The following is an 18,565-nucleotide window of genomic DNA, read 5'->3' as shown; positions in this document are numbered from 1 at the left end:
ATTATTATTATTATTATTATTATTATTATTATTATTATTTTACAAACAGATATTTGCATATACTCTTATGGAGTTCAGCATTTGGGATTCTGGAGAGAGAGGCCACATCAAGTCTTTAAGGAGAAGCTTAACCAGTTAGGTCACTTCCAGACAACCTGCTTGTTGAGCATTCATCTCAATTTGTTTGCCACGAGGATAGACAACATTACTTCAAGAAATTGTTATCCCACACTTTCCAAGACATTTCCCCATCAGCAGAAAAAAAAAGTCTAATTTGGGCAGGGGAAAGAAAGCAAGTTTGTTGCACAAGAGCTCCCAATGCACTTTAGCTGTGCAACCTGAATTTCCCAATATATGATTGAATCCCACCAGAAAATTTTAACAGTCTGGAAGCACCCTTAGGTTATTTCCTCAGGGAATCCTGGGAATTACAGCTCCATCAGATAACAGTTAGAGACTTGTTTGAGATTCCTGAGTATACTCCAGAAATAAAGTTCCCATTGGTCCCTTTGTGGAAAACCTGCAAGCTAAACCAGTTTAGGCCAGGGTAGCACTGTAATGGAGCCCGTGTCCCTCTCCACCATTGCTATTCCTCTCTCTCTCTCTCTCTCTCTCTCTCTCTCTCACACACACACACACACACACACACACACACTCTTGAAGAGCACCAAGGTGATGTTTCTCGGACTCCAACTCCCATCAGCCCCAGCTATTGGCCATGTTCACTGAGGCTGGTGGGAGTTGGAGCCCAACAACATCTGCCAATGGCCATGCGAGCAGTGCTGAGTCTGGGACAGAATCAGTAGCTGCAGGAGACGAGCCATTTGGGCTTGCCGGCTGGATTATTCCGGCTGGAACCCAACCACCTCCATCTCAGCTCCTTTATCTCAGTTGCACAGAAATCCTTTTATGCGTGAGGCTGGGAAAGATTTCAAACGCACAAAACAAACAAACGAGCAAACAAACTAGTAGCTGATAGGTGTGCAGGCAGTTAGATAAGTTGTTGCTCTGAAATAATGGTGCATTTCTCCTTCCTCTCCTTGAAGGAGGAGGGGGAAACAAACGAGAAAAGAGACTGCTTTTTTGAGGAGGGTGCTTGTGTTTTCCTTCCCCTTCCACACACTTTCCTCTGTTCTCCATTGCTCTATGTCAGGCATCCCCAAACTCGGCCCTCCAGATGTTTTGGGACTACAATTCCCATCATCCCTAGCTAACAGGACCAGTGGTCAGGGATGATGGGGACTGTAGTCCCAAAACACCTGGAGGGCTGAGTTTGGGGATGCCTGCTCTATGCTGGATGCTCAGAAAGGGTGGTGGTCTCGGATGCAGACGCTAACTAGCCTTTGAGAACGAGGGGAAGTGGTGCAAATGATGTAATCACAAAGAGACTCCTGCTCCTGCTTCATGTATGATGCTCCATATGCAATGGCACCACCAGGGCAGGACTTTCCACTCAACAGAATGAGCAGGAGGACACACACACACCCTCATGTAGCAGAGCTGATTTACCACATTTGGGAATAAGTGAAGTCACACACTTCACCATCTAAGGAGGGCAATATGTTCTTGCAGAGGGCCTTGGATCTCACTTTCTGCAAGAGCATATTCTGGTGTGGACATAAAGCCTAATAAGCAATTTCCTGAATAATTCCTCATGGGTTTGGTTGTGGATAACTGAGATCCCCGAGGCATTCTGTAATGGATGGATGAATGGATTGATGGATGAATGCACCATAACTCATTGCTAAGGAATTAGCAACTTCACGGAAACAGCCACTTGGACTGAATGTCTAGATAACAATTCCAAAGTCCTGTCCAGTCTTGTCATACAATCTGTACAAAATATGATGTGGATTTATTTTATTTTTTTTGGAGGTGGGTCTCTATTTAACATTATTTGTTTTGTAAGGTTATACAAAGGGTCATGGAAGAGGTCTTTCCAGGACACTACTTTTGAAAGGCAGTATATTTGAAGCAATTTTTTTTCTAAGGAAAAATGACTAAATGCCACGGAGTAATCTCATGCAGACAGATCTACAATACCCCCTTAAATGGATACCAGCAAAACTGTCATGGTTTTCTCCAAAGAATCATTCAAAGTGGAATTTGTTGAGGAGGTTGGGAATCGTCTACTAAGGATTTCAGCCCCCTTAAAGAACTACAGTGGTACCTCAGGTTAAGTACTTAATTTGTTCCAGAGATCCATACTTAACCTGAAACTGTTCTTAACCTGAAGCACCACTTTAGCTAATGGGGCCTCCCGCTGCCGCCGCGCCGCCGGAGCACAATTTCTGTGCTCATCCTGAAGCAAAGTTCTTAACCTGAAGCACTATTTCTGGGTTAGCGGAGTCTGTAACCTGAAGCATATGTAACCTGAAGCGTATGTAACCCGAGGTACCACTGTACAGTTCCCAGGGTTCCCTGGGGAGAGAAGATTAAGCTGCTTGATAAACTGGAGTACTTAATAGCTCCATCACAAGAAACCCAAGGCAGTGCTTCTCAAACTATCTGATGTGGTGTGGTAGACAGGTAATTTCCCAAACATGCCAGGGACGAGTTGCATATTTAGTCCCTCAAGCATCCCACTCAACTTGGGGTTTGGTGGCATCACCGTGGACCAGCAGCCAATGGCTCACGGACCAGCACTGGTTTTCAGACAACCACTTTGACTAACCTAAAGGGCTATGGACAAGCTTCCCAGTGACATTCATGGAATCCAGGATGTGTGAGTTTAGCAAAAGACCTCTAGCTTGCTTTGCAAAAAAACAACCTAACTTCAAGCACCCTAGGTAAGCAATGTCAGACTTCCCCACGTCTCTCCTTTTTAAACAAAAACAAATCCGGCAATAGAAAGTGCTGTGTGTAGCTTTAGAGGGTCTGAATATCTTCAGCTGCTCCTGGCCTTCCATATATTCAAGCATTTCCCCTTTATTTTCCCACAGCTGTCATCTAAAACAAGTCTCCCTGCAGAAGACGAGTGGGAGGGAGGGAAAGACGTGCATTGTGCAGAGATGGCTGATCTTTTCTGGCATCTGTGTTTATTTGTGAAGGAGAGAGGGGAATAACTCACAAGTGGCATCCTCCTTCCTCTCCTCTCCTCTCCCTCTCTTTATCTCTCCCCTCCCCCTCCAATAATACCCTGACAATTATCACTCAGCATAGCCATTTTGGGGGAATAACAGCACTGCTCATTCATGTTGTTTGCTCCAAGAAATGCTCTCGAGGATTTGAATAAGAAAATCGGCTTCTGGCTGGGTGCTCAGCTTTGGAGAACCCACATCTTTGTCCTCTGTTTCCCTATCATTAGAAACAAGAAAATGGGAAGAGTCCTACTGAACCCTTTGCAAGCGCATTGATTCCAAGCCTGCCTGTCCAATGGTGGACAAGGCTCAGCTCTGGGTCATACGGACAGTGCTTTACAGATGGACAGCTGATCTTCCAGCAGTGGATATATTGGGGCCATCATGTACAGCCACAATGCCAAGGGACCCATGGCTGGGTTTTGAGGAAAAGCAAACATTTTATTGCTAGCAATCTGCTATAGAAACATTGGAGAGCCGCTGTCCTAGTGAATGATGTTGAAGCCTGGAGAGACCATGAACCATAAGAAGATGGTGCCAGAGGCTGGTGTGATGCATTCCCAGCATGCCTTTCAGAAGGTAGGCCGCAACCTCATCAAGGACATCCCCATGGAGAGGCCTGCAGTAGATTAGTCCTAAAGTTACTAAGGAACCAATGATATTTGCTTGTGTATGACGTGGAAAGAAAAGGATGCAGTCTACTTTTTATGCACATAGACACAAGCTGGGTGTTGAGATTTGGCAGTGGATTCATGAGCACACTCAGACTCAGAGGGCTGAGTGTCTAGAGGTGAGCGAACCACATCAATGATGGAGTCCTAACAAGTTCCATGGTGTAAAGGTAATCATTGCTTCAGTCTTCTCCAGATTCAGTTTAAGTAGGCTGGCCTGCATGAGGCCACCACCTTGGAGAAGCTAAGCAGTTCAGGACTGATTTGGTTAGAAGACCTCATATGCCACTTTCAGTCTCATGATGGGGAAGAAAAGGAGGGATATAAATGTAAGAAAATAAATAGTGTCCAGATATTGGGAAAGCACTGAAATTACAGGACCTGGATCATATGAAAGTGATGGGCTGGGATTTTTTCTTGAGGGATATGGCTGTTACTCCAATAGATTTTTTTCATATGTATTTGAGTTCTATTTTGTATATCATTTTGAGTTCGTTTGCATTGCATTTGATTTCTACTTTATATATCACATTGAGATTATTTTGAATATTAAACTATTAGGAAATTTTCTAAAATAAATAAATGGGGGGGTGAAGACAGGGTGCCCTCAGGATACTGGTGGCACTGGAGATTTTGTATTGCTGCATGAGCTGACTTTAATAGCTCCCTATACATAAGAAGGGACGCGGGTGGTGCTGTGGGTAAAACCTCAGTGCCTAGGACTTGCCGATCGTATGGTCGGCGGTTTGAATCCCCGCGGCGGGGTGAGCTCCCGTCTTTCGATCCCAGCTCCTGCCCACCTAGCAGTTCGAAAGCACCCCTAAGTGCAAGTAGATAAATAGGTACCGCTTTATAGCGGGAAGGCAAACGGCGTTTCTGTGTGCTGCGGTGGTGCTGGCTCGCCAGAGCAGCTTCGTCACACTGGCCACGTGACCCGGAAGTATCTCCGGACAGCGCTGGCTCCCAGCCTCTTAAGTGAAATGAGTGCACAACCCTAGAGTCAGACACGACTGGCCCGTACGGGCAGGGGTACCTTTACCTTTACCTATACATAAGAAGAGTGGTCACTCACAATGGAGACTACCAAGATCCTGTTGGGGATATTTTAGGGGGAATTAAGTAGCAAAGCAGAGGGACGCGGGTAGCACTGTGGGTTAAACCACAGAGCCTAGGACTTGCCGATCAGAAGGTCGGCAGTTCGAATCCCCGCGATGGGGTGAGCTCCTGTTGCTCGGTCCCTGCTCCTGCCAACCTAGCAGTTCAAAAGCATGTCAAAGTGCAAGTAGATCCTTAGGTACCACTCCGGCGGGAAGGTAAACAGTGTTTCCGTGCACTGCTCTGGTTCGCCAGAAGCAGCTTAGTCATGCTGGCCACATGACTCAGAAGCTGTACGGCGGCTCCCTCGGCCAATAAGACGAGATGAGCACCGCAACCCCAGAGTCGATCACGACTGGACCTAATGGTCAGGGGTCCCTTTACCTTTAAGTAGCAAAGCAATGCTCTTCAGCAAAGCAATTTTCTGCACACTTGCAAGATCCTACTCCTCCCAGTATCATCACCAGCATCTTGTGGCGAGCCATATAAAAGACTTGCATCCTATCTGACCTTGATGGCAGGAATGAAGTTCCCTGTGATACTGACCTGTTCCTGTCTGATGAAAACCTTTGTGTGCCACTGGCTGTGCTGTGGAAACCTGCCCCGATTAATGCATTGTCATGGCCGCTACTGTTTAACAAGGGAGCAGGAGAAATGAAGAACAGGAAGAATGCAACAAACTAAAATGCTAGAATTCAACAGTGGCAGTGGCATTGCTTATAGCCATGTTTTAAAGGTATTCTCTAATTGAATGGTGCATCCTAAGAACTTGGGGAAAGGGGGAAACCGTCATCTGTGTGGGGGCCCTACTGCTACGCTTAACTATAAATCTATTGCTGCCTTCCTATGTTCTCCTGAAGGAGCTTTTTCCGTTCAAAACAGGAACGTCAGGCCACCATGACATGTTTACCCAGAATGCCTTGCTTGGCCCTCTGTGTGGTATAAGCGAGGGAAGGCAGGGTGAGCTTTCAGTCCGACACCTTACAGTTCAATAATCAAAAGTGCTGCTGAGCCTGATTGACAGGTAGAGTTGAAAAAATGAGAAGGAAGCAGTATGCCCTGCAAGAAGATGAGTGAGCAAAGGAGGGGGGGGCTAAGAAAGAGAGAGGGAGAGGATAAATGTGCAGCATGTATACAGGAAACCAGGCTTAGTCAGGATAAAAGGGTCACCAGGAGAAAGCACTTGGCTGAGGCGCCTGTAAACACAGGCTGACGGCTGCCAGCAACCCACGCATAAGAATGCACTTCCCATCCTTCCACTCCCTAGAGTGGGGCATAACTATAGGGCTGTGTAAAATCTGTGAACAACGGGCCTTTAGTAACCCTCCAAAGATTCTTAAAATCTTTAAAATGAAAGCATTCACCCTGTGGCATTGTTACCCTGCCATAGGTCACAACCACACCACACCATATATTTAAAACACATCTCTCTCTCTAACCCACTGGAATTCTGGGAGCTGTTTGGGTGCATGTACACCGTGCAAAAGAAAATACAGGGGGTTTTTTATATGTGTATGCAAAATAAAAATAAAAACTATGCATAGACACTCAGCAAATCTTACCAAGTGATGTGAGTTCATTGTCTCTCGTCAACCAGTCCAAGGGCTGCATAAAATTTTCTACAGGTTGCCAAACCTCCTTCCCTGAAACAAGGCAACCTGGAAAGAAGTGTGGTCTGCTTGCAGCTATTTATTATCTTATCTATTTCATAAAATCTGTACACTGCTTGATTGTTTTGTTTTGTTTTTTTAAAAAAACACCTCAGAGCGGTTTATAAAACTGCCTTTGCTCTGTGGTCAACCCACAAACTTCCTTCCCTCATGGGCCACATGTCGGGAGTGGATTGGGCCAGAGGCATACATTGCTATGTTTCTATGAGCATACATCGTAATTCTTGATGCTCTCAAGAGGGAAAGGGAAAGCAACAAATAAACACGATAACAACTAGCAGGAGAAGAAGCAAAAGCAATAAATAAACACAATAACAACCAGCATATTCTTTCTTCAGGCTCAGTAAAGTTTTTCGATCAAGGGCATGAGCGGAGGAATGCGACAATCCGTGACAGTTCGGGGAAAACAAAAATGAAGGGAATGTCTTGACATTGTCAAGAAACATGAAAGGCAAGTTCACAACGTGGCAGCTCTGGGCTTTGGGCTCCTTCTTGTGTTTTCTTCTTAGCGCTTCTGAAGGAAAAAGAGAGATAAGTTGGAGGATGAGTAGACGAATTATTATTTGCTTATTTGTTCAGCTATAGAACCTGTACACTGGTGAGTGGGATGAAGGAAGGATTTTCAGTCCTGACTTCTCTAGCCACCTGCTTTCAGATGAGAACTAATGGCTCTTGGCTGCTCCTACATTGAGACTCAGGGCCTCCGGGCACCAAGGGTGAAATTGGTCCCGTAGAATGAACCACAACCCCCAGATTCCAGCTTTCGAATTTTAAAAAAGAGTAACTACCCATCATTTGTAGAACTATCTGGCATAGACTTATCATAGACTTATCATTGCTGTCTTTTGGAGCTCCAGAAGTAATGATGTATAAAATGAACCATGGTGCTATTACGAAGGTGCAGAACTATATACAGCTAGTAGTGCTGCCCATAATTAAAACAGCCTGTTAACGAAACAGACGCACCTCTGAAGCTATAGCTGCATCCTGTGGCTGCAGGTAAGCCTTGTTCCCTCTCACCCAGAAACAGTGGCTTTGTTTATGGTGACCAGTCATCACGACCTTCAAGAATCCATCTGGCTGGATGTTCTCAACCTGTGGGTCCCCAGATGTTGTTGGACTACAACTCCCATCATCCCTGAGCTCTGGCCTAGCTAGCTACGGGTGATGGGAGTTGTAGTTCAACAAGATCTGGGGATCCACAGGTTGAGAAAGGCTGATAAGTCATCCTGACTTTGGTATTCCAAGCACTTCTGGAAAGACCTGCATCTGCTAGGAAAGGAAATGGCTCTGGACTTTCATGAATGGAAGCAGGACCACCTCTCCATCACCCTGAATCAGACTGCAATATACAGTTCTGGACACCGGTTGCTACAAGCACAGAACAGCAAGTGTCCGGAAAGAAGTGTTTGCTGAGGAACAGCTCCCAGCTAGCTCTTGCACACACTGCTTCTTCAGGGGAAGGCAAAAGCTCTGTTGCAGTACCGTTTTGGTAGGCAGCCCTCAGAGTAACTTTAGACTCTGGACTGACTAGTTTTATGAAACAGAAAGTTCAGCTGATACAGTTACATTACCTCTGACCAGGGGTGGACTGAAAAAGGAGGTAGACCTGCTGGTAACGTCTGTGAGAAGCTTGGCATTAATTTTACCAAACTTTGAAGTAGTTCACAAGAACAGAATTGTAGAGTTGGAAGGGATCACAAGGGTCATCTAGTCCAACCCTCTGCAATGCAAGAATATTTGTGCCCAACGTGGGGCTCAAACTCACAACCCTGAGATTAAGAGTCTCGTGCTCTACCAACTGAGTTAGAGTTGCCATATTTAACTGAGAAATTTCTATTCAACAAGCTAAATTGTTTTCTCCTCTAAAGGTCCACTTCAACAGCTCATTCCTCTTGGAAGGGTCATCAGGATGCTATTCTCTTTAAAGGAAGATGCTCTTATATCAATCAATCATTTATTTATTTATTTATTGTATTTGACAAAAAGCCATTACAAATCAGTTACAAAACCAGCCAATTCAATAAAACCTATTAAAAAATAGAATTATAGGTGGCTAAAACTGATGTTGTTGACTACATTATCCAGAGTCCTTCCTATAAAGATCCTTGTGGAAAATATCTGTCTTGACTTTAGCTGCTGAGAAAGTTTTGTTACATCAGGTGTGTGCTGTTAACTTGTTTGTCTCTTTGCATTGGCTCTCAGGAAATTAAGAGCCAAATTTCTGGCTCAACTCTGAATGTCTTTTTGCTTTATTACAGTTTACAGGTAAACAAATGAATACTATGGCTACTGCATTGTCTTTGCCTGTTTATTTGTTGAAAGGTGTTGATTGTTTTAATTCTAGACAGTGAATCTCTTGCAAATCGCCCTTACCTCTACTACAAGTTGTTGGAGTGGAGGATCCAGTAACAATGCAAACAGGGGGGAAAGACCCCTGGACGGTTCGGTCCTGTCAAAGGCGACTCTGGGGTTGCGGTGCTCATCTCGCTTTCAGGCTGAGGGAGCTGGCGTTGGCCCACAGACAGCTTTCCAGGTCATGTGGGCAGCATGACTAAACCGCTACTGGTACACGGTGGACTGTGATGGAAACCAGAGCGCACAGAAACGTTGTTTACCTTCCTGCTGCAGCAGTACCTATTTATCTACTTGCACTGGCATGCTTTCGAACTGCTAGGTTGGCTGAGCTGGATAGTTTCCCTGAGTTGTCGGGATCTGGAGAAGTAAATATCAGGCAATTGGGAGCTGCCTGTCTCTCTGAACTCTCTATAGATTCTCCTAACCTCGGTTTTAATTGCTATGGTTTCTTTGTCAGTCCTATCACCATTCCCCCTCCTTTGGGGAAGGTTCTCAGGCAGGGTGGAAGGAGAAAGAACTTGCCCATGTGAAGACCACCTGGTGGAAACCCTTACACAGGTGGTTCTTCATTGTAAACTATATGCTGATCTCTGCCAGCAATTTCTAGATCAACTCTGCATCCCCAAATGGAAACCAGAGTTGGAGGTCATTACATTTTCTATTACTGGGGAATGATCAAGAGCTCACCAGGTTAGTGGCTAAATATCTCTATTTGGTTTTTTGTCGTCAAAATACACTGCAGATGTCTGATCTCCCTGGAGACCTAGAGACGTGACAATAGACTGCACTGCATCCTTTCTTTTAGCAAATGTTTTGTGCCACTGGGGAAGTGGTCATTCTGTATTGATTTGTTTTGGAAGTTTGTATGTGATGCCAATAAAAAGTTTGATGATGATGATGCTAGGTTGGCAGGAGCTGGGACAGAGCAATGGGAGCTCACCCCGTCACGGAGATTTGAAGCACCAGCCTTCTGACTGGCAAGCCCAAGAGGCTCAGTGGTTTGCTCTTCCATGGTTTTTTTATTGTTTTTTTTTGGGGGGGGAATCCACTCTTTCTTTTCTGATATAAATCAGCCCCCTTTCACATTCAACCCTCACCTCTAAATCAGTCTCTTCTCCATAGTAACCTTTTGCATCATCCCTTCCAGTATTCTCTCCCCCCCCCCACACCATGCAACAACTTCCCCTCTTCCCAAATCAAAAGTGGCAGCTGTTTGATTTATAGGCTACCACTCTGAGATGGTTCTCAATCATTGTTTGTCTGAAAAGCAAAACTATTAATGGAAAGCAGGAGAGTTCCAAAGCCCAGCACAGCAGGTGGAAGAGGCAGCAGGAGGAAATGCCAGAGCCGGGAAAGGAGGGTGGAGGAGAAGCTTGATGGATGGGGGGATACTGGACGAGGCGATAAATGGATCCCAGAGAGTGGCCTGCCAGCAAGGCTGTGGCCTGTTGCTCTGCTAACAGAAGTCTCTGGAGGCATGTTGAGTGGTTTTTCAAATCTCTTGTTTTCATAGCAATGCAGTGCTTTCCATATGCAGTATGAGGAGAAAGCAGGTAAGTTTTTAGAAGACATTTTTAAAAAGAGAGAAAACGTCGCTTCTCCCCATATTTTCCAAATCGCCACACATGCACACATACCACACACAAAGTACAGTGGTACCTCAGGTTACAGACGCTTCAGGTTACAGACTCCGCTAACCCAGAAATAGTACCTTGGGTTAAGGATTTTGCTTCAGGATGAGAACAGAAATCGCGTGGCGGCGGCGTGGCGGCAGCGGGAGGCCCCATTAGCTAAAGTGGTATCTCAGGTTAAGAACAGTTTCAGGTTAAGGACGGACCTCCAGAACGAATTAAGTTCTTAACCCGAGGTACCGTATTTTTCGCTCTATAAGACGCACCAGACCACAAGACGCACCTAGTTTTTGGAGGAGGAAAACAAGAAAAAAAATATGCTGACTCTCAGAAGCCAGAACAGCAAGAGGGATCACTGCACAGTGAAAGCAGCAATCCCTCTTGCTGTTCTGGCTTCTGTGATAGTTGTTCAGCCTGCATTCGCTCCATAAGACGCACACACATTCCCCCTTACTTTTTAGGAGGGAAAAAGTGAGTCTTATAGAGCAAAAAATACGGTACCACTGTATACTTAGTTTGGGATAATTTGGGTTCTTCTTCCTCTTTCAGGTTCACTAATTCAACTCCATTGATGTCATGTCAATCAAATTTCTCCCAAGGCAGGCCCATTTCTTCTTGTCACCAGGGAAGACTGGAATCTAAAAGAATCTAATTTCTGCCCACTTCTCTATCTGCATTTATACAGCTCTCTTTGGCCGGGTTTAGCAAATTAGAAGTGACTTGAGTTAATTATGGAGTTACACAAACATCAGAAGGAATCAGTGGTTGAAAGTTTGAAGCAAAGTTAAAGACAGTTTCAGTTAAGAGCTGTTTGCTTTGAAATGTCTGGGAATTTTAAAAGGGGGGGTTGGGTGGGGTGGGGGGGAGAGAATGGATGTGAATAATCCTCTAATGAACAAAAGGTAAGGTCTCATTAAACAGTGGGGCATTGCATTTGTCTGTATTTGCTACAGTTTGTGGAGGATGGAGAGCTGCAAGGGAACTTCCCTGAATTCCCAGTTGGGAATAATAATGTAGACAAAAGTAATAGAGTTTCCAGCAATGAATAGCCTTTGCCATGGCCAATATCTTTCTGTTACGTTACTCACAAAGGTATGTCTTATTCAGCAAAAAATCCCCTGTAACTAGGATTACCAGAACTTGCCACCCTACCTGTAACACTAATTCATTATTTTCTCCCTGCAGGTTCTATCCCTTATATTCAGGGCTGGATTTAGGTTTGATGAGGCCCTAAGCTACTGAAGGTAATGTGTCCCTTTATATGTCCAGCTGTCTTTTGTCAATAACAAATTGCCGCTGTTTTTGTTGTTGAAGATATGTTATATGGTAATTTATGGACCTAATAGGTATCCAAAGCCATTTGCACATAACAAAATATGTATTTTATCAAAGTAATTGTTGAACTGAAATACAATTAAGAAGAAGTATATTAACAGTGAAATACAATTAAGAAGTATATTAATAGTGAAATAATTATTAAGCTTTAACTTAAAATGATTTTTTATTCATAGCAAACTTAATAATGCAAACACATTGCCATTTGGCAATAACAAAAGTTCCTTTAGAAACACAATTTACAAAGACTCATAATTTTAGGGGCCCAGCTATAGCTTGTTTAGCTTATACGTAAATCCGGCACTGCTTATATTGTTGCCTGTTCAGGGTGGCTGAGAGATTAGTGATGAATTGCTGGCTTACATTAATTTTTCATTTCCCCCTTTCTTACAATATTTTACTCTTATGCTAAAATAATCCTTAAGGTCAGTGTTTTGCTTCTAGGGTCCCGGTACTGCATATCTTTGAGTACCCCTGGAAAAAAGCACTGCTTAAAGGCCACACTAGCACAAAAGACTCAGCTATACAGTTGCAAATAAATGTTTTAAGTGTGTTTTAAGTGCAATACACAATGTGACACTAGATGGAGATGGTGAGCCTGGGGGAAAATTCAATGTATTTTAAAAAACGCTTTTTTAAAAAAGCATTTTCAGAACAGTTTTTATATGTGTGTAGATTCCACCATAGTCAGCTTGCACTAGATAGCTTGGCACTGCAGTTGCATTGGTGCTGTTACTGTTTTTTTGCAAAAAAAAAAAATTAAATTAAAACATGCACAAACCAAAAAATTGGGAATGGTTGCCAACTAATGTATCTTAGCTGTACAAGGATTTGCACTTGCCCAGTGGGATTTCCCCCACTTATCCCCCTGCATGTGCCCTCCCCAAATCTGGTCTAGATAGTTGGGAGCACCCCACAACAGATTTAAGAAGCATATGGGGGGAGGAGAGGAAAGGACGTCCCCTTGGACTGATGGGATTACAGTGGACGCTCGGGTTACGAATGTGATCCATGCGGGAGGCGCGTTCACAACCTGCAGCATTCGCAACCCGCAGTGCCATGTCTGTGCACACGCGGGTCGCAATTTGGCGCTTTTGCACATGCGAAAATGCGATCTAGCGCTTCTGCGCATGCGCGATAGCCCAAACCCGGAAGTAACCTGTTCCGGTACTTCTGGGTTCGGCGTGGTGTGCAACCTGAAAACGCACAACCTGAAGTATCTGTAACCCGAGGTATGACTGTATTTATTCAGCTCTACTTCAGATAGCCAGATGGAATGGCAGCGCAGAAAATACCAGAATGCAATGGATTAACTGTAACGATTGGATTTATCTATAAAAATGAAGGACACTTCCAGATTGTCACTATTTTTGGATGAGATTCCATCACCTTTTGGCAAACTCACATTGCACAATTTTAGCTGATTGGGAGATCTTGCACAACAAACTAGCTCCCTCCTTAGATCAGACTTTTGCAAGACGGGAAAATCACCGACTTTTGCAAGATGGGAAAATGGAAAGTGGGATGGCACCTGCTTTGATGCAATGTCATCTAATGTCCCCATAAGCAAATTAGGATTAATGCTCCAGCATTGTCTGATCTTCCTGCAAATCAATCAGGATGAAGGCTCAATAAACAGGTTGCATGGAAGCAACCTTGGTAGGAAAACAAAAGAGGGCAATGTCAAGAGAAATGGGTCCATGCGGAAGACCCCTGAAAGAGAGGTAGTCTCACACGTTGCTGTATTGTGCACGTAGAAAACAAGTTTTCACAAGTATATCTGCTGCAAACCTGAACAGGCTTCCGTCAAGTGTCGTCATTTTAATGGAACAATAATCTTGTGAGAGTGGAAAGCTTGCTGTTAGGGTTTGCTGACAGCATCAAGATTTAAGGTAAGGTAAAGAGACCCCTGACCATTAGGTCCAGTCGTGGCCGACTCTGGGGTTGAGGCGCTCATCTTGCTTTATTGGCTGAGGGAGCCGGCGTACAGCTTCTGGGTCATGTGGCCAGCATGACTAAGCCGCTTCTGGCGAACCAGAGCAGTGCACGGAAACGCCATTTACCTTCCTGCTGCTTGCACTTTGACAGGCTTTTGAACTGCTAGGTTGAGAGGAGCAGGGACCGAGCAACGGGAGCTCACCCCGTCGCGAGGATTTGAACCGTCGACCTTCTGATCGGCAAGTCCTAGGCTCTGTTGTTTAACCCACAGCGCCACCCACATCCCTTATCTGTCTCCAAGATCAAGCATCAAGCATCAAGATTTAGAGGTTGTTAATCCTGAGAGAAGGACTCCCACTTACATTCCAGGTTGTTTCAGAGACCTCCTCTTGCCAACTAGTCAGGATTACTCTATGTGTACAGCTATTGTTTATGTGATTATTCATCCAAGGGATATGATTTTGGGTAAGTGAAAAGTTTATGGCACAGCCGCAAGTAGGCCATGATGCATCACAAATTTGTCTGGTAAAACATGTGTCAGCAACTTGTTTCCAGTAATCCAAACAATCAAAAACTAGACAGCTCAACAACCAAGCTAGGGAAGCTGGAAATTATATTTACTCCCCCTGTCAATATATATTTTACCCTTCATTTGGAGTGCTGAAGCACTGGCAGAAACGGGACTTAGGCTGTATATTGGCAGCTTAGTTGTCTTTCCAGGCCAGTATAGTCTACTCTGAGGAACCGCATCTCTCCAAAAGGTCTCGGACAGAGGCATTTCACTGCATTTGCTCTCAGACAGCCTTTTAACTGAAGGTGCACAGGACTGACATGCGATGCATGTGCTCTGCTACTGAGCTCCAGTCTCTCCTTTTATTAACAATAGCAAAGATGGACATCAAGTCTCATTCTTGGCATCTAGCTTTTAAAGGAATGACGACTCTGTTCGTAAGTGGAAATTCCATTTGAAGGCAGGGGGATGAACTAACTAAGAGGTGAAGAACCTGTGGCCTTCCGAACATTGTTGGATTCCAGTTCCCATCAATCCCAAGGACAGTGGTCACAGATGATGGGAGTTGTAGTCCCATCTGTAGTCCATACATGTGGCAGGGAGAAGGGTTTCAAGCGAGTTCTTATTGCTGCAATCACCAATTTCATTTGTAGGAAGCGAGAAGCTCCTTCCCTGTACCTAGAACTGGCAACCGTCACATAACTTGGAGAGATTTGTTGTGATGGGTGTGATAGCCTTTCATAACAACCAAGCTCGAAGATGTTCCTGGAACTGCATTTGGGTGGTGAGTTGGAAGGCCTTGGAGACAGATTGTTTAGTGAATGAAATAACCTCTGGATGACAGCTAGGAGCACTAGCCAGACAGGACACCCATGCTGTGTCTTAGCCTAGACGACTTGTGAGCCAAGTCACACACAGCGCTTGCACTCCAGGGCAGTGATCCCACATTTTTTTATTAATCTTAAAGACCGTGGGCTGTTCCTGTTGGTGTCTCAAAATTAACGAAGACAAATCAGGCATGGCTTGAAGAGAGATAGTGGTGTATGGATATATCACCCTTCCTCTTTTATTTCACTGAAAATGAGGAGGCACCACACAGAGCTGAGATGAAATTACATGCAGTTTTCAAAATTCAAATTCTTATGTTTTGAGTTGCAGAAGTATTTTGGTACTTACTTTTGAAATGTAACTTTCAGAGATACTTTAATAACAACGACAGAACCAAAAGAGGTGCAAACCTACCTCACTGAAATGAGCAAGGTTTTTCAAAAGAGCATTAACTGTGTTCTTATGCTCAGGGGCACCTGCTGCAGAGCTGCTCAGCACCTTTAGAAAAGCAAGTGCTTTTGCAGCCTAAGAAGGTCCTTGTTTCAGGTAACTTATATCCAGCAATCAGGGCCAGGGTCAAAGATCGGCAGAGTCAAGTATCTTCTGAAGGTCCACTACCTGAACAGGAGCTTAGTCCTCTGGTCCAGATTCTGCTTTCTTCAGCTCGTTTACCTGCCTCTCACCCTCGCCCAGACCAAAGTGGCCGTGAGGAAGAGCTCCCTGCTACCTCGCTGGCTCTCTTTTTAGCAACCAAGCAGGCTGTAGCAAGGAGGAGAAGGAGCCAGCGGTAATGGCAGTTCAGAGATCAACACACTGACACAAGTGGCAAGGAGAGTCTCAGACCCTCCAAGTGTCCCTATTTTCCAGGGACGTCCCAGATTTACAGAAGCCATCCGGGTTTCTGATTTGATCCCAGAATATCCCGCTTTCCCTTAGGATGTCCCTATTTTCATCAGAGAATTGTTGGAGGGTATGGAGTTATCTGACCCCCAAGACATCTGAAGGCAGCCCTATATAGGGAAGGTTTTTTAAAAAATGTTTAATGTCTTATTATGTTTTTATATATGCTGGAAGTTTCCCAGAGTGGCAAACCAGTCAGATGGGTGGGGTATTATTATTATTATTATTATTATTATTATTATTATTATTATTATTGAATAGGACATCCGTATTTTCATCAGAAGGGACGTGGGTGGCGCTGTGGTCTAAACCACTGAGCCTAGGACTTGCTGATCAGAAGGTCAGTGGTTCGAATCCCCATGATGGGGTGAGCTCCTGCTGCTCAGCCCCTGTTCCTGCCAGCCAAGCAGTTTGAAAGCACATCAAAGTGCAAGTAGATAAATAGGTACTGCTCTGACAGGAAGGTAAACGGCGTTTCCGTGTGCTGCTCTGGTTCGCCAGAAGCGGCTTAGTCATGCTGGCCACATGACCCGGAAGCTGTACACCGGCTCCCTCGGCCAATAAAGCGAGATGAGCGCCCCAACCCCAGAGTCGGTCACGACTGGACCTAATGGTCAGGGGTCCCTTTACCTTTATTTTCATCAGAGAAATATTGGAGGGTATGTGTCTTGTCCATGGACCCTCCAAAGCCTAGAGCTGACACTGGCCCCCAACTAGGATCCATTCCTTGGATTCTTCCAGAATCTTCTTGCCCCATTATCTAGTTCCTCTTCTGCTAGGAAGATCTCTGTATTACCTAGTGGAATATGATCCTCTCAGCTGTCCTGCCACTTCATTCCTGCCCTTTGGCTCTGGGTCCCAGTTCTCTTTCTGGCCCTTACCCTTCATCCACATTCTGTCTTGTTTTGCCCCTGGCCTAAGATATTCCCTGATAAGCCCCTGCCAGGTTTCTGTGTTGTCCCCTCCACCCTCCTCAGAAGTCACTTCCTTTCCAGTTTTTCTAGTCTTGCCAGACTTCAGCAGCAGCCTTTCCCTCAGAGGCTTTGGGTTCCGTATAAGTACTGACCACTTGTATTTCAAAGCCACTTTACTTTTTACGGGAACTGAGGAAAATAGTTAGCGGCTGCCGAGGCCCAGGGCTGTGTCTCTCCAGCCATCCCCATAAATGAGAACACATATAAACCTCACACTCTATTATATTTGCAAAGCATTTAGAGTTTCTCATTTAGTATAAACATTTTCATCTCCACTAGAGCATGAATAGCATTAAATGGGATAGTTAAAATGTTTGGGGCCAGTCACGGTCCGGGTGTCATTTCAGCGGGCTTTCCACCAGGGGTGAATTTAATCTCTTTCGCAGCTCTGCCTCTTTCCCAAATGGAAATCTTGTGCACACTATTAATTATCTCTCAAAATCCCACCCCAACCCCCACGTTTGGATTCATGGGGCCAGATGGGTTTAAATATCAGAACTTTACACTAAATTCTAGGCCTGTAAGCATTCCTTTTTTCTCTCTCCTTTTGCATTTATTTTCTCTCCAGGAGATTGTTCATACATCAGAGCCAACAACACACAAGGCCTCCAATCAGTGGCTGCCTTTCGTTGGCCCAGGGTGTCATGGAGTTGCAAAAAGCAAAGATAAGCTTTTGAAGCTTTGTTGCAACTTTTATTGAGAGTCAAGTGCAAAGGATAGAGAGTTAGCCTCTGTCTTTTGAATACGGCCAGCTGGGACGGCTAAATGAGCACAACAAAACATTCAGCGCAGGATGAAGCAACCAGCACAATTGGTTGGTTCGTTGGTTGACAGTCCCCATCCTGATATAAACTATCAAGGTGGTGTATGACAACAGGCAACTACAATAAAACCTAGAGTACCATTAAAATAATACATAATATTCATTAGAAAGGCTGGCTAGTCAAGATAATTTAAACAGCCTGCCAAATCTGCAGGTGCCATGACTAGCCCAATTGGTCAAGGCAAAACCCCACCTTCAGAAATTATCCTTTTGAAAAAGAAAGGCTGTTCTTCTCAGTGGGGATTTTTAAAAAGTCAGCCATTCTGAATGGGCTGTATTCAACACAGGACTAATGAGATTGTTCCATTGGTGCAAGCATTTCTGCTTTCCCAATGGAACAAACTCCCCTCTTCTTAGTCCCCGGTGCACCATTCTGTGGGTTCTCCCAACCCTCCAGAGCAGAATTGGGGAGAGCGTGAGGCGATGTAGGGGGAGGAGAGGGGAGGAAAGCCCCACTAGTGGGAATTTTTGTGCTGGCTTCTGCTTTTGCAACGTACAGCCCAGGATGCTGATTCCCTACCTATTTACTTTCCAAGTTGTTAAATAATGGTTGAATATTTACATTTTAGTCTGAAAGCTGTGGAGAAGCATATGCTAATTAAAGTAAGCAGCACTGTCTCTAAGGAAACCACAGGCTGCAATCCTATCTACACTTACAAGGGAGTAAATCATTAGGACTTATTTGTGAGTAAATAGGCACACAGTTCCACTGACAATGTATTTGGAATAGTCTTTTGATACACAATGTTAT

Source organism: Podarcis vaucheri (assembly GCF_965113315.1).
Source record: "Podarcis vaucheri genome assembly, chromosome: 2".
NCBI lineage: Eukaryota > Metazoa > Chordata > Lepidosauria > Squamata > Lacertidae > Podarcis > Podarcis vaucheri.
This window is presented reverse-complemented; position numbering follows the sequence as displayed.